General features: G+C 44.3%; 1 protein-coding gene across 1 annotated transcript in view; it reads right to left on the bottom strand.

The window, feature by feature from the left end:
* LOC146548263 (NACHT, LRR and PYD domains-containing protein 3-like) overlaps positions 1-15,814 on the bottom strand; it is a 289,433-nt gene that overhangs the window by 163,699 nt on the left and 109,920 nt on the right. The gene's annotated exons all lie outside the window — the stretch shown is intronic.

The raw sequence follows: 15,814 nt of genomic DNA, 5'->3' as shown, positions 1-15,814 counted from the left end.
CCTGAATGTCCTCGAGGCGGGAGTAGGCTAAGGCGGAATGTTTAAAATGCCCAACTATTTTCTGTCCCACTGCTTTAGCATCAGCTATGCTCCTCTGTGCTAATAAGCGTGGGTAAATAAGCGTGGGCAAACTCTTTGTACTCGTTGTCGTGTTGGGATTTTAGGTGCTTGATTAAATTACTTGTGTTAAATGCGCTACCTTTAGAGCCTCCTCTGGACAATTTCGATGAGCACAATTTGCAGTCCGCCTTTGTTTTCGTGTCTTCGTTCACTTTGAAATAGTTCCACACGGCTGACTTGTCTCGCCTCGCCTTCTCCCAGCTCTGAGATGCAGCCGGGGCCTGTGGGGCGGGCACTCGGCGCCTGTGATTAACCCCTTACATGCCGCTCAAACATAGACAGGTCTCAGACCGTGGTATCGGTCCTCGGTATCGGGGAACTTTTCACGAGTACTTTAGAAAATGCGGTATCGAGGCCGATACCAGATACCGGTATCGGTGCATCCCTACCTCAGATTAAATATTTCCCAAAGTAAATTGGACTGAACTGGCCAGTTAAACACGATCTTTTTTTTTTTTTTTTTGCCTGTCCCGTTTGGCTCTTTTGCATCAGAATTGTTGTCTAAAGGCAAAGAAAGATGCCCAACGGATTTACTTTACCAAACTGACCATCCCAGCCTTGCCGTAATGGTCCATTTGATTCACCTTTTATTGTTTATTTTATTTTCACTTGCTGAATACGGGACAGACTTGACTGGGGGAAAGAAGGGGAGAAAGAAAGAGGGAAAGAGAAACAGCTTAGAAGAGGGACGGGGGAGAAGGGCAAAAGACAAAAACCAACAGAACGGGCAGAGAAAAAAAAATGCATATATCAATCACCTGGATCACCTGCTGAGAAAGAAAAAAGAAAGCAAGCAGAAGAGAACAAGAGTAATAGAATAAACAACATCACAATGATATATGGGAATATGACAGTAAATACTAAATGTTAAACATTATTGTGCAGCACATAAGATCAACAGAACACAGTGTGCTTTGAGGTAGGAGCCAAAAAGGGTGTAGTTTGTGGGTGTGATCACCCGTGTGTACACCTGTGAGCATGGACGCGCTTGTTTTTTGTTTTTTTAAAAGGTTCCTTCATGTAATAATCTGCTAGAGGGTGTGGGGGGGCCACAGCCCCGTCCTCCAGGGGTTGAAGCAGGTGTGGAGGAGATCAAAACTCCAGACATCCAGAGGCCCCCAGAACACAAGAGACCAAGGAAGACCAACAGAGGGGCAGCTGCGCCACTGTCCCAGAAAGAGCTGAGGAGAGTCCCAGATGAGGGCTCACCCAGCAGCCGCGGAGCAGAAGCCAGGGGGAGTTGCAGTGACGCGCCCGTGAGCTCCGCCGGCAGCCAGCTGCGCCTGAGTGACCGAGCCCCAGGCCAAGAGGCCGGGGGCACCCCACCTCCGAAGTGGCCCGAGCGAGCCCCAGGCTCCAGGCCCCGATAAGCGGCCGCCAAGGAGTGAGCCGGCGTGTACCTGGACGCCCATCCCCGGACACAAAGAACCACCAACGCACCGATCTTAAGAATTTTAACATGTACCTGTGATGTCCTGTCAGCTTGGTGGGTCATGAGTGAGAAAAAACAAAAAAAGGGGGAGAGAAGGCTGACACAGGGCCTGGTCCCGTTGTTTCTCCCCTCTCTGAATAACGCAGCCAAAATAACATCATTTTCCTGTTCATCTGTTTTTGTTTTGTTTTTGTTTTGTTTTTTCTCTTTATGCTTGATTACAGGCTGCTTTGTCGGCCCTGAAAGCCGAAGCTGACCCTGGACTCCTGCTCTCCCCCCTACCATCTTTGCTCTCTCCTCTACCATCTTTGATGTGACCCTGACCAAATGCTAAAGCAGCTGGACCCACAACAACAACTTGAAAATGTCAACAGTGCTGCAGGAAAACGATCTCATGCAGCGGAGACGGATTGATGTGTGCGTGCCCTGCAATAGTAAAGTCAAGGCAGTACGTTAGTCGAGTCGTCTGTGTTGCTGCTCCGTCCACGCGCAGAATCATGTCAGGAAAAGTTGGGAGAAAGCGCCAGAGTCCAATTTAGGATTACTTTGAATATGACTGTTTTTTAGATATAGCAAGAGTCTTGTAGTGGAGAGAGACACAATGTCCTCCTGAGACCCAGGGAAAGAAAAAAGGGAAAAGTATTTTCAAGGCAGCGGTCCCCAACCTTTTTTGCGCCATGGACCGGTTTATGCCCGACAATATTTTCACGGACTGGCTGTTCTAAGGCAGGGGTCCCCAACCCCCGGGCCTCGGACCGGTAGCGGTCCGTGAGTCGTTTGGTACCGGGCCGCGAGAGTTGAGGCTCTGTTAACTCGGTTTTCCTGGGTCTTTTCACATGTGTTATGAATAAATCTTATTTTTTTCGATACTGATACTAGTTTTATTTTGTTGTATTTATCTGAGACACTGGTCCGTGAAAATATTGTCGGGCATAAACCGGTCCGTGGTGCAAAAAAGGTTGGAGACCGCTGTTCAAAGGTACCTTCTTGCTGCATAAATGCTTTAAAGAGTAGAATTTGATATTCGCTGCATGCATGTACATGGGTGCTCACATTTTGTAATTTCTTTAGTGTGATATAACCAAGCAAGTACTATCTTACAGCCTGTTCTTAGACAAATCATGTTTGTGTTCATTTTCCTGCCTACCGCTAGACTCTGAGTAACTGCTAAAATCTAAGAGGAATGAAAATGTTTGTATCTTAGGATCTGTTATCTTTTGTTTGGCTACAGAAACTATGTGTGTGTGTGTGTGTGTGTGTGTGTGTGTGTGTGTGTGTGTGTGTGTGTGTGTGTGTGTGTGCTTCTCTTTCCTAAAAAAAAAAGTGAGATTTGTGCCATAAATCAGGTCGATTATTTTAATTAGAATGTGTTTTGTTCAAATGAATGTTGTCATATTATTAATAGATTGAAACCTTTTGAAGAGTGCAGTAAGGACCGCTCAGCAGGTGACATTTGCTAAAGTGGAAATGTTAAGGGGACATGCAGTGTCCACGTTAATGTTGAACTTTTCTAAACTCAGTGTGGAGGGGACCGGAGTGTTTTTGTGGCGTGGGTGTGGTGTGATCCTGTGCGCGTGCAGGAGTAGCTCGGAGTGACATAATCTGGTGCGCGTGCGAGAGGTGGCCCGGATTGAGTGGTGGCTGGGTGTGGCCCCCTCTCGTGCACGTGTAGGAGGGGCTTGGAAGGGTGTAATCTTGTTGCGAGTGCAAGAGTTTGTCCAGTGTGACACTCTCTTGCGCACGTGCAGGAGTGTGAGGTTCAACGCTGGAACGTTGAGCCTCCTCCCCCCCACTTCCGGACCAGGTTATGGATCGTTCCTCAGTGGGTTTGTGAGAGGTGGCCCAGATTGAGTGGTGGCTGGTTGTGGCGTAATCTTGTGCATGTGCAAGAGGTGTGCAGGAGTAGCTCAGAGTGTGAGGTTCATCTGTAGAACGTTGAACCTCCTGAATCCCTCCTCCCGGACCAGGTTATGGACCTTTCCTAAGTGCATGTGTGAGAGGTGGCCCGGATTGAGTGGTGGCTGGGTGTGGCCCCCTCTCGCACACGTGCAGGAGGAGCTCGGAGTGGTGTAATCTGGTGCGCATGCAAGAGGTGGCCCGGATTGAGTGGTGGCTGGGTGTGGCTCCCTCTCGTGCGCGTGTAGGAGGGGCTTGGAAGGGTGTAATCTTGTTGCGAGTGCAAGAGTTTGTCCAGTGTGACACTCTCTTGCGCACGTGCAGGAGTGTGAGGTTCAACGCTGGAACGTTGAGCCTCCTCCCCCCCACTTCCGGACCAGGTTATGGATCGTTCCTCAGTGGGTTTGTGAGATGAGCCCAGATTGAGTGGTGGCTGGTTGTGGCGCCATCTTGCAGGACGAGCTCCGAGTGGCGTAATCTTGTGCATGTGCAAGAGGTGTGCAGGAGTAGCTCAGAGTGTGAGGTTCATCTGTAGAACGTTGAACCTCCTGAATCCCTCCTCCCGGACCAGGTTATGGACCTTTCCTAAGTGCACGTGTGAGAGGTGGCCCGGATTGAGTGGTGGCTGGGTGTGGCCCCCTCTCACACACGTGCAGGAGGAGCTCGGAGTGGTGTAATCTGGTGCGCATGCAAGAGGTGGCCCGGATTGAGTGGTGGCTGGGTGTGGCCAACTCTTGTGTGCGTGCAGGAGGAGGTTGGAGTGTTCAATGTTCCAGCGTTGAACCTCCTGAATACCCCCTCCCGACCAGGTTATGGACCTTTCCTCAGTGCACGTGCGAGAGATGCCCCAGATTGAGTGGTGGCTGGGTGTGGCCAACTCTCGTGTGCGTGCAGGAGGAGCTCCGAGTGGTGTAATCTGGTGCGTGTTTGAGAGGTGGACTGGATTGTGTGGTGGCGTGGGCGTTGCGCACTCTTGCAGGAAGGGCTCAGAGCGGGTAATCTTGTGCGCCCAGATTTTATGTGGGAGCAGCGCCCTTTCGCACATTAGCGAGAGGGCGCTGCTCCCACGCGTTTTTCCTGTCCCTGCAGGAGCAACAGGAACTGAAGGAGGAGCAGGAGCGGCTGGAGATGCGACAGGAGTAGCAGGACCTGCCGGACGAGCATGAGCAGCATTCTTCACCTGATGGAAGAGACAGGAGCAGCAGCCATCATTAATAAATGCAACATCATATCAAAATAATAAAATCAATCAGTGTCATTCATAAAGTTGAAGTTGTGTCACTTCAGTCTTCAGCACTTCCTCAAAACATGAAGAAATCCTTTCTCCTTACAAATATCTCTGCCTCACATGATTCTTTGATTAAAACTCATTGTTTAAGTTTATTGGTAAATATTGACACTGATACACACTGTGAATGTGTATGCCAGTGTTGGTGGTCATCTCAAGTTCACTGTACAGATAAATATATATATACGTATACATAAATATATGTAAATACGTATAAAGTATGCATTTTTAATGTGCCGTGCTCAGTTATGTTGCAGCGCTGACTCTACAATGTGGAAGGTCGTAAAAAATGAAGAAGAACCATTAAATCAGAAGATGTGTCCAAACTTTTGACTGGTAGTGTAAATAATTATATGATCAACAATGAGATGAGAGACTTTTTGTCATGGCTGGGGCAGCAGACGTGTGGTGGAGTTAAATGAGGACCCAAGATGCAGGAAACGGCTAGATGCAGGTGAGTGTTTGTTTACAAAGGGTGAAATATAAACAGAAACAAGGGTGGCGAGGACTGCACAAAGACACGAACCTAACCTGGGAAAAACTAATGAACCTGGAACACGAGATGAGAACAGACAGACACGGAGTAATACCAACTAACACAGAGTAATGCAGACGACGCGACAAGGAACACAGGCAGACACACACTATAAATACACACGAGGTAATGAGGGGAATGACACACAGGAGGGGAGCACAGCTGAACCACAAGACGAGACACAAACCTTCAAAGTAAAACAGGAAACACACAGACTGTTTTACAATACAAACTTGGGGACACGAACAGAACAGAGGAAAGACACAGGTAGGGCTGGTAAAACACTAAACACCAGATTCAACCCTAAGAACTAATACAAAATCAGAATTAGCACAAAACACAAGATGAAACCAAAAGGAAACACAAAACGCTGCGACCATGACACTTTTAGATGACAATGAAACCATTTCTGCAGTAAGAGGCCTAAAAAAGGAGATAAGATCATGAAAATCCCTTCTAACTGTGGTCATTCAGTACAACATGTGTCTGCCCAGATCCCAGAAGTGGGAATTAATGAGGTATAGCATGACTCTGAATTTCATCCAGAAAAAACCCAAAACTCCATCTTTCATCAGCCCAAAGGGATGATCGAGATATAAGACTTGGAGATGACACTTCCCTTTCTGCCACATAAATCTGAAAAGCAAATCACCAATTTCAGTATGAGTCTAAAAATGCAGACTTTCCCCTGGTGGTAACATACACTGAACAGTTCAAGAGAGATATTCTCCTCCCTCTTGTGAACTCAGTACAGACATTAGGGAATGCTCAGTTTGATGGAGTAATTTCACACACTGTTGGGGATTAAATATGGAAGTGGGGACATGAAGCAGGCTCTCCGAAACCACTTAAAGATGGGCACAATATTTGGTGATGTGGATATTAAGGAGCATTTGACCAAAGTACAGTACTGTGTCTGTGAAGGAAACCACTGGTCTGTATGGTCTTAGTTTTTTCTACAGCAGCAATTTAGCTGAAACTGTATCCCAACCTCAGCTCTGACGTGTGACTCAAAGCAAAAGCTCAGAAATGCATCTGAGGTCAGGAGCATCTATCACCTCTTGCCCAGATTTATTAGATATTCTTGATATTCAAACACACGAGGGTGCAGTAATGATAATATTAAGTTTAAGTTATTAGTAAAATATTTATTTTACTCAGCATGTGTAACCTGCCTAATTTCTTTCCCTCAGCATTTTGACATGTCCCATTCTTCTTTCGGGTAGTCAGTGAACTGTCCATGGTGCTGAAGTTTATAGGCAATGACTCTTTCACTTACTTTAAATTTCAAAACACGGACAAACCACCAGAACACAAAAGTAGGAAAATGACGAGGCGTCCCCTCATTCTATTCCAAAAGCAGCATTGTTTTAGTCAAGGCAGTTGGTGTCATTTGTTTGTTATGCTTAAAGCTGTTACCAGCTTGAATCCTTTCCCTTTTTTATTGGGGTGGGGTGCATATTACCTCTTTAAACAGTCCCCCAAACGCTTAAGGTCAGTACTGGTTATGGCAGTAGTAGTCTCTAATGGTGCACCAACAGCCACGACCCAGATCACAGAGGAACCTCAGATTTGGGGAGTTTAGTCAGCAAGTGTCCTGTGAACAATAATGCAGCTCTCAGTTATAGCTGTATCCAGTCGTCTATATGGATATAGACATATTGGATACTGCTGTACACAGTTAGAAGATGTGTGCTTGCTGGTAGTAAGAATAGAATAGAATAGAATAGAATAATCCTTTAATTGTCCCACAAGGGGAAATTTGGTTGTAACAGCAGCCAGAAAGACACAAATACAAACAACCAGGACACAGAACAGAAACATACACAATTTTTCTTACATATTTACATCAAGGAGAATGGTTACTATAAACAGAGTACTGTACAGTTATTAAATTAAATAAAATTAACTACAGATAAGAGGCAAACTCAGGTTGTAGTGATTAAATTATTGCAGTTACAGCGCAGACGTAAACATGTACAGTGGGGCAAAAAAGTATTTAGTCAGCCACCGATTGTGCAAGTTCCCCCACCTAAAATGATGACAGAGGTCAGTAATTTGCACCAGAGGTACACTTCAACTGTGAGAGACAGAATGTGAAAAAAAAAAATCCATGAATCCACATGGTAGGATTTGTAAAGAATTTATTGGTAAATCAGGGTGGAAAATAAGTATTTGGTCAATAACAAAAATACAACTCAATACTTTGTAACATAACCTTTGTTGGCAATAACAGAGGTCAAACGTTTACTATAGGTCTTTACCAGGTTTGCACACACAGTAGCTGGTATTTTGGCCCATTCCTCCATGCAGATCTTCTCGAGAGCAGTGATGTTTTGGGGCTGTCGCCGAGCAACACGGACTTTCAACTCCCGCCACAGATTTTCTATGGGGTTGAGGTCTGGAGACTGGCTAGGCCACTCCAGGACTTTCAAATGCTTCTTACGGAGCCACTCCTTTGTTGCCCGGGTGGTGTGTTTTGGATCATTGTCATGTTGGAAGACCCAGCCTCGTTTCATCTTCAAAGTTCTCACTGATGGAAGGAGGTTTTGGCTCAAAATCTCACGATACATGGCCCCATTCATTCTGTCCTTAACACGGATCAGTCGTCCTGTCCCCTTGGCAGAAAAACAGCCCCATAGCATGATGTTTCCACCCCCATGCTTCACAGTAGGTATGGTGTTCTTGGGATGCAACTCAGTATTCTTCTTCCTCCAAACACGACGAGTTGAGTTTATACCAAAAAGTTCTACTTTGGTTTCATCTGACCACATGACATTCTCCCAATCCTCTGCTGTATCATCCATGTGCTCTCTGGCAAACTTCAGACGGGCCTGGACATGCACTGGCTTCAGCAGCGGAACACGTCTGGCACTGCGGGATTTGATTCCCTGCCGTTGTAGTGTGTTACTGATGGTGACCTTTGTTACTTTGGTCCCAGCTCTCTGCAGGTCATTCACCAGGTCCCCCCGTGTGGTTCTGGGATCTTTGCTCACCGTTCTCATGATCATTTTGACCCCACGGGATGAGATCTTGCGTGGAGCCCTAGATCGAGGGAGATTATCAGTGGTCTTGTATGTCTTCCATTTTCTGATGATTGCTCCCACAGTTGATTTTTTCACACCAAGCTGCTTGCCTATTGTAGATTCACTCTTCCCAGTCTGGTGCAGGTCTACAATACTTTTCCTGGTGTCCTTCGAAAGCTCTTTGGTCTTGGCCATGGCGGAGTTTGGAGTCTGACTGTTTGAGGCTGTGGACAGGTGTCTTTTATAAAGATGATGAGTTCAAACAGGTGCCATTCATACAGGTAACGAGTGGGGGACAGAAAAGCTTCTTACAGAAGACGTTACAGGTCTGTGAGAGCCAGAGATTGTCCTTGTTTGAGGTGACCAAATACTTATTTTCCACCCTGATTTACGAATAAATTCTTTACAAATCCTTCCATGTGAATTCATGGATTTTTCTTTCACATTCTCTCTCTCACAGTTGAAGTGTACCTCTGGTGCAAATTACTGACCTCTGTCATCATTTTAGGTGGGGGAACTTGCACAATCGGTGGCTGACTAAAAACTTTTTTGCCCCACTGTATATACATGATATATACATGAGTGCAGGTGGTGATCAGTGCCAAACATGGAATGATGCAGTGAACACAGCGTAGGGTGTTAGTGGTGGGAACAGTCATATGGTTATTGTTCATGAGTCCAACAGCAGAGGGGAAGAAACTGTTCTTATGGCGAGAGGTTCTGGTGCGAATGGACCGGAGCCTCCTGCCTGAGGGGAGCAGGTCAAACAGACTGTGTCCAGGGTGAGAAGGGTCAGCTGAGATCCGAGCTGCACGCCGCAGTGTCCTGGAGGTGTACAGGTCCTGCAGAGATGGGAGTCTGCAGCCAATCACCTTCTCAGCAGAGCGCACAACACGCTGCAGTCTCTGTTTGTCCCTGATAGTGGCTCCAGCGTACCACACAGTGATGGAGGAGGTGAGGATGGACTCGATGATTGCAGTGTAGAATTGCATCATCGTCCGTGTTGGCAGGTTGAATTTCTTCAGCTGCCTCAGGAAGTACATCCTCTGCTGGGCTTTCTTAATGACGGAGGTGATGGTGGGCTCCCACTTCAGGTCCTGGGTGATGGTGGTACCCAGGAAGCGGAATGAGTCCACAGAGGTGATGGGGGTGTCAGTCAGGATGATGGGGGGGAGTGGAGCTGTGTGCGTCCTGAAGTCCACAATAATCTCCACTGTCTTCTGGGCATTCAGCACCAGGTTGTTGTGGCTGCACCAGGACACCAGACGTTCAACCTCCCTCCTGTAGGCAGACTCATCCCCGTCCGAGATGAGTCCAATAACGGTGGTGTCATCAGTGTTAGTAACACAAAGATCACAGAATGGGATCATCCACACAACACTAACATCTAAATCCACGGCAGGAACTCTTCCAGTGTCCTGAAAAATCTGTGTGCACGATGCTGAGATTAAAATCTGTCTGCTCATCTTAATGCAATATTTACTAAAGTCTGGTAGAAGTTTTACTGATTTCCAGTCCACTTAGCAGACGTGTGGATAGGTGGTGGGTTGTAGAGCAGACTGAAAGCTTTAAGTTCATCCTCTGATTAAAAACTCAGACCCACAGATACAGGAAGTATAATGCTGGTGTAAGACAGGAAACGGCAACACGGCAGCCATCTTTTTCCTCCCATGATGACCAGTGTCCCAGCAGAAGCTGGGGTTTGTTAGATCCTGTTCGATCCAGAGGAAACAGGCTAAAAGAGTCGATCAGGGGGGATCATGGTTTTATTATGTGCTCGTTATGATTGAAGCTCTGGTTGTGTGTTAGAGACAGAACCTGCAGATTCCTCCACTCTGCCTCCTCCTCTGCAGGAATCAGCCTCTTGGCTGGTTTTATTCACCAACGTGAATAAAATCATCAAACTAATCCAAGTTCATTGTGAAATGCCTGAAAATGGAGGAATAAATCTGTCAGTTACCGTATAAAGTTTGAGTTTGTCAGTGTTTTACACGGAGACGGTCGTCAGATGTTGAATGTTTAGCATGAATGTTCCACATCTGGAGAAACCTTCAAGATTAAAGCCAGTGAAAAGTGAAGAGTTTCTGCAGCAGCCGCACTTCCTGCAAATCTGTTCTTTGAAAATAATGTGAAAAGTCTAAATTTATATTCACGACAGGTTTAAAGGTGAAGGTGGTCACATGGTTTTAGTGGAATGCCTACGTGGGCGCGTCTGAGTGATTTTGATTCAGATTCGTGCAGCGTGGAGCAGTAAACACTTGTTTTTGTTCATCTGGACTCGTGAATGATTCCAGTTAGCACATTTCCAGCCAATGAAACGTAACTACAGATGAAGACAAACACATTTAAGCTGCCTGACTCTCGAGTGTGGGTGCGTGTTCCCATTTTCAGGCTGTTTTAGTTTTCAGTTTAGAGGAACGCTGCAAACTCACAAAAACTTCTTTCTTGTGAGGTTTTGTTGTCAGACTGATAAAAGCAGCAGCAGCTGGTGTTTGATGAGCAGACGTGTGTTTCCTGTTCTGTAATAATCAGCTTGTTACCATCACATAATGAACTCAGCCGTGACCAATGAGGCCGTCCTTGTGCGGTTCTCTGGCGCTGATTCTGACTGTGACCTTCACCTCTGCAGGGTCGCCTCTGCTCGTGGCTGAGCTCGTGTTTGTCAGGCTGACAAAATAAAAGCTTCTTCATTTCTGTGGCTGAAGAGGAGTCTGCTCTTCTTCACCAACAGGAAGTGAAACATTTCTCACTGATTCTGAAATCTTCACTTGTTTCACAAATTCACAGTAACACACACACGGTTGTGTTTTCATATCCTTGTGGGGACATCTATTTGACATCATGCTCTCCTCAGCCTTTTACTCTAACCATTAAGACTGAATGCCTAACCCTGACCTGACTGTCCCTGACACTAAAACCACATTCTGAGTCTCACAAATGTCTTCAAACTTGTGGGGACGGGCATTTTGGTCCCCACAAAGACATGTAAACATGCACACACACAGGTATTAATGACCTCACAGGTTCATGTTTGGGGCTTTTAGCATCTTTGTGTGTCGCTCAGATTTAATTCACTCTTGTTTTGAGGTTTTGTGCCTTTTTGTTTCATTCTTTGTGCGTTTATTTTCTCTTTAAGCCTTTCAGGACTCGTGCTGTTGGCTTTTTCCTGGTGTGTTATTAGTATTTTTCATTTCTAAACTTATTCTAAAAGAAGGACCGATGGAACATTGATGTGAAAATAAACATGATCATTTAATGTTTTTGTCAATCACAGTGTTGGGACTAACGCGTTATTAAGTAACGTGTTACAGTAACTACGTTATTATTGTGGTAACGAGCACGGTAACTAGTTATTATGCTAAAATCAGGAACGCGTTAGTCGTTACTGGGATTTAGATTGGCTCGTTACTCGTTACTTCGTGTGGTGGCTATCGCGGAGCTTCCACAGATTCAGTAACATTAGCAAGTGGTGGAAGCCAGCAGGTGGAGGAGGGAAAGGGGGACGCAGAAGGAAAAGAGACCCGAGGCGGCCGCCGGTCCAAGTGTGAACTGAACTTCAGGTAAGAAGTTATGACCTGCAGTCTCTCTGGGTCAGATATAAACCAAGTTTAGGTGGAGTTTATTTTTGTTATTCTGACTTTTTCCGTACTGCATACTAGCTAGCATGACAGAGTTTCTATACAGCTGGGTGGTGCTATGAAGTTAATGATGTTGAACTTTATTTCGTTCATAAGTTATTAGAATTGCCAACCGTCTCATCTGGTATTCAGAGAAAATATTACGCATTTCTTATTGAGGTGAAAAGGAACAGTTTGTCCCGTAATTCAGCTACAATGAAAAAGGCACAAAGCTGGATTTATTCTGTGTCTTTGCTGCACAGCTGCCTCTGATCATTGATCAGCTGATCAATGATCAGCTGATCGTCTCTCTTGTTTGTTTATCTCCCACTTTGCATTAGAAAGAGGAAACCAGCGGAGTTCACGTTAAACAACAGCAGCACGTTTAAGCTTGATCAGCTGTTGTTAGAATTTATTTAATATTAATTTCTAGTATCAGCTGATGTTTGCTGGAGCCACAGCTGCAAAAAAGCTGCTGGTCATGATGTCGGTTTGGTTACGTGGTGAGAGGGAAACATGAAGATGAAACCAGGAGATGTCCTTACTGAATCATCAGAGCTGTGATGGAGAAACAGGTTTACCTTTTAGGTGACATGAATGAGTTGAAGGGAAGTTATGAACTGTTTCTGAGAGACAAATAACACCAGGATCCTTTTTTAGGTAGCTGACAGCTGGTAACTGTGCAGGGGCGGGTCTAGCAAAGTTTTGCCAGGGGGGCCAGGTAGGGCATTAACAGGGAGAGGGGGGCACAAGGAAATACTTTTCTTTCTTATTCTCATTTAAAGTGTCTCGCTTTTAAAAAATAATTATCTGAATCTTACAACAAACGATTGATAGATTGATGCATATATACCATCAAGACAGTGAGCATCACTGTCACAACAGCGTTTGTTTTCATTCAAAGGCTTTAGGATTTTTGCTATAATGGTGGGCCGGTCTCTAGTCACAATGCCCAGGCTGATTTTTTTGTCCCAGTCCAGCCCTGTATGCAGCTCATCTGCAGTCTGGTGTTACCTACATCTTCCTATTCAGAAGGCAGAGTTTCCGAGTTCTGAGTACAGTCGAAAGCACCATGACTGCAGTTTTTGTGTTGGATGTAAAAGGCGCACATGATGCTGTGACGTAGGCTAGAATCATGGTGGCGGTCAACGGCGGTCCAGGCGTGGGATTTCTCTCGTGGAAATATGCACATTATCTTTTCCTTTCTATTGGTAGGTGGCACAGTGCACTTGTGGCAGGTAAGCAAGCTAGAAGACTGGCAAAGTTATGGAAGCAACACATTAACAAGAGAATTCTGAGTAAAACCAAAGTTACTTTCCCTAGTAACTAGTTACTTTGAAAGTAACGAGTAACTTGAAGTAACTGAGTTACTTTTGATAGAAGTAACTAGTAATGTAACTAAGTTACTAATTTAAAGTAACTTACCCAACACTGGTCAGTCATTAAAAATAAATCCTGGTCTTTCATTTTGCTGCTGCATTGTTCACAGAAACACATATTTTCCTGTTTCTTTCTGTTTGTGTGTTTCTGCTTTTGCCTGTTTAGAGCTGCTGAGCAGGAAAACCCAGACGAACAAAAACCTCTTTTAAGTAAATGTTTGAGTCACTTTGGGTCTGAACTGTAAAAATCTGCAGACTGAAACAGATTTGAAGGCATCACAGGAACAGCCTCACATTCAAAACATGAAAGAGAGGACTTTTATTTTGAAACACTCAGGAAATGACAGAGGGAAAGTTTTTTAATTAAAACAAATTATTAGTTTATGCATTCTAAGTTCATACAACCACCAAAACTGTGATGATCCTCCTTCTCCCTAAGATGGCAAACTGAAACACAAGTTTCCTTGTGGCTCAGGAAACTAACCACTCCAAGTTGGTGACTTTTGGAGATTTATTTTCCTGGGTGATTGAGAATGCATCAAGACGAACACAAAAGGAAGTTCACCGCTTTTAGCAGCTCCCCCCCAGACAAACAAAGAGGCAGTTGGCAGTTAGAAATCAGCAATCATTCACACACCCCCACTCCCCTCCAGAATTCTCAGGTAACAACCTAATTTACATATGAATGACTAGCCAATTTAGCTTCCACTTGGCTGAAGCTAAAGCCTAGCTAAAAGCCTACCAGCCATTTGGCAACTCAGCCCATCACACGTCCACATCTCTCCTTGTTTCGTCTTTTATTATGAAAGGGTTGTGTTTCCATGTTCAGTGTGTTTCATGTTGCTTCCCCTGTGGTGTCAGGTTCATTTGTGTCAGCTGTGTTTCCACTTCCCTCCTTTCTCTTCTGTGTGTTTAAGTCCGCTGTCTTCCTCTGGGCAGTGTTGGTGCGTTTTCCTCCGTTCACGTTATTCCGGGTTTCAGGTTATCTCCTGATTCTGTTTAGGTCCATGTTCATGTTCATGTTTTTTCATCAGAGTTTCTCGCATGCACCTCCTCGGATTCATGTTCATGTTTTTCTTGTCATAGTTGTCATAGTCATACCGAGTTATTCCCAGGATAGGTTTTAGTTTTAGTTTCCGCCCCTGTTTGCTGGGCCTTGTTTTGTGTTCGTGTTTTTCAACCTAATAAATGGTTTGTTTTTTGTTAAGATTCAGTTCCATCTCTCCCTTGTCTGCTTCCGGGTTCATATTGCAATCACATCAGCCACAGTGACAATAAACTTATTTTGATTTTTAACTTTCTTTATTTTTTCAACAATATTATGTATATATAAACATTTTGCATCTTACAATATAAAGCCTGGATCCTGCACATATTGCACTTTGAACTTGAACTGTGTTGTCTGTTTATTGGAGATTGTACTACTTGAATTCATTATCCTGGTGATATAACACATTAATTATCCATTTGGAATCAATATAGTATATAATACAGTATCTGTCTATCCATCTATATAGCTATTGAATTGAACTGGAGTGAATGGAAGAGAATTAAATAATGGATTTCATGTTCATGTTTATCTATGTTGTAACAGTGACGACTTGAGACATCTGTTTGGCACTATATGAAGAGAATTAAATAAAATTTAAATAAAAATGATATTAACTGTATTTATACATTTTATATTTTTGGATGAGACACTGTCAGTGTGCTGTTATATAACTCAGGTATTTTTAAGGCCTGACTGGTGGCATTGGTGCCCATTGCTTTACTGTGCTGTTGGATGTGTATGTGGGCTATCCCTTGTACCTGACATTTGATTGGGCATCACTGTGTTGCTATGGTATGATGCTGGTAGTTGTTGTTAATAAAACAATAACAAATTCAAATTCAAACATTGCTGCATTCTTCTGTCACTGAGGATTCCAAACCTGCACTCAGTCTCCTCATTACTTTGGTATTGAACAGACAAACTTTGGAGCTCCTGCAAACTTTATTCACAAACTGCAAATATTTTACACAAATCTGCGACTGACAACAAGCACAGAGACTTCAAACAATCACTGAAGTAAGGACTGAAAGATTTACTTTAAAACAATAATGATTAAGACCTTTTTCGTAGGGTTGTTTTCCCTTGATTGCCAGCTGTTACTGTTTTTATCTTCATATCTTTCATATTTGTCCACCTAAACAATGCTTTAATGATACAGTTTGAGAAGTTTGATATGAATTTATCCAACTGACTTGAAAATGAAACTGACAACTGTCCTGTAATCTTACACAGAGAAACCAAATCCTGCGTCTTTGCCTTGACAGACGCCTAAAATGGCTCGAGCTGTGGTAAGTTACCCTTCACTGTGTCTGTTTCTAAACATTAAATCGTGTGAATTTTTAAAGAAAAATCCAACAACAACAATAATAATATGTAACAGAGCAAAACGTCAGATGACTTAAATGTTCCTCTGCAACACAAAGTCAAAGTCTGCCTCCTCCACAGGCAAAGGAGAAGCTCCCACGCTCA

Source organism: Mchenga conophoros, linkage group LG23 (assembly GCF_057382185.1).
Source record: "Mchenga conophoros isolate Kocher_MC1m ecotype Shallow Benthic linkage group LG23, M_conophoros_male_GT1.1, whole genome shotgun sequence".
NCBI lineage: Eukaryota > Metazoa > Chordata > Actinopteri > Cichliformes > Cichlidae > Mchenga > Mchenga conophoros.
This window is presented reverse-complemented; position numbering and strand designations above follow the sequence as displayed.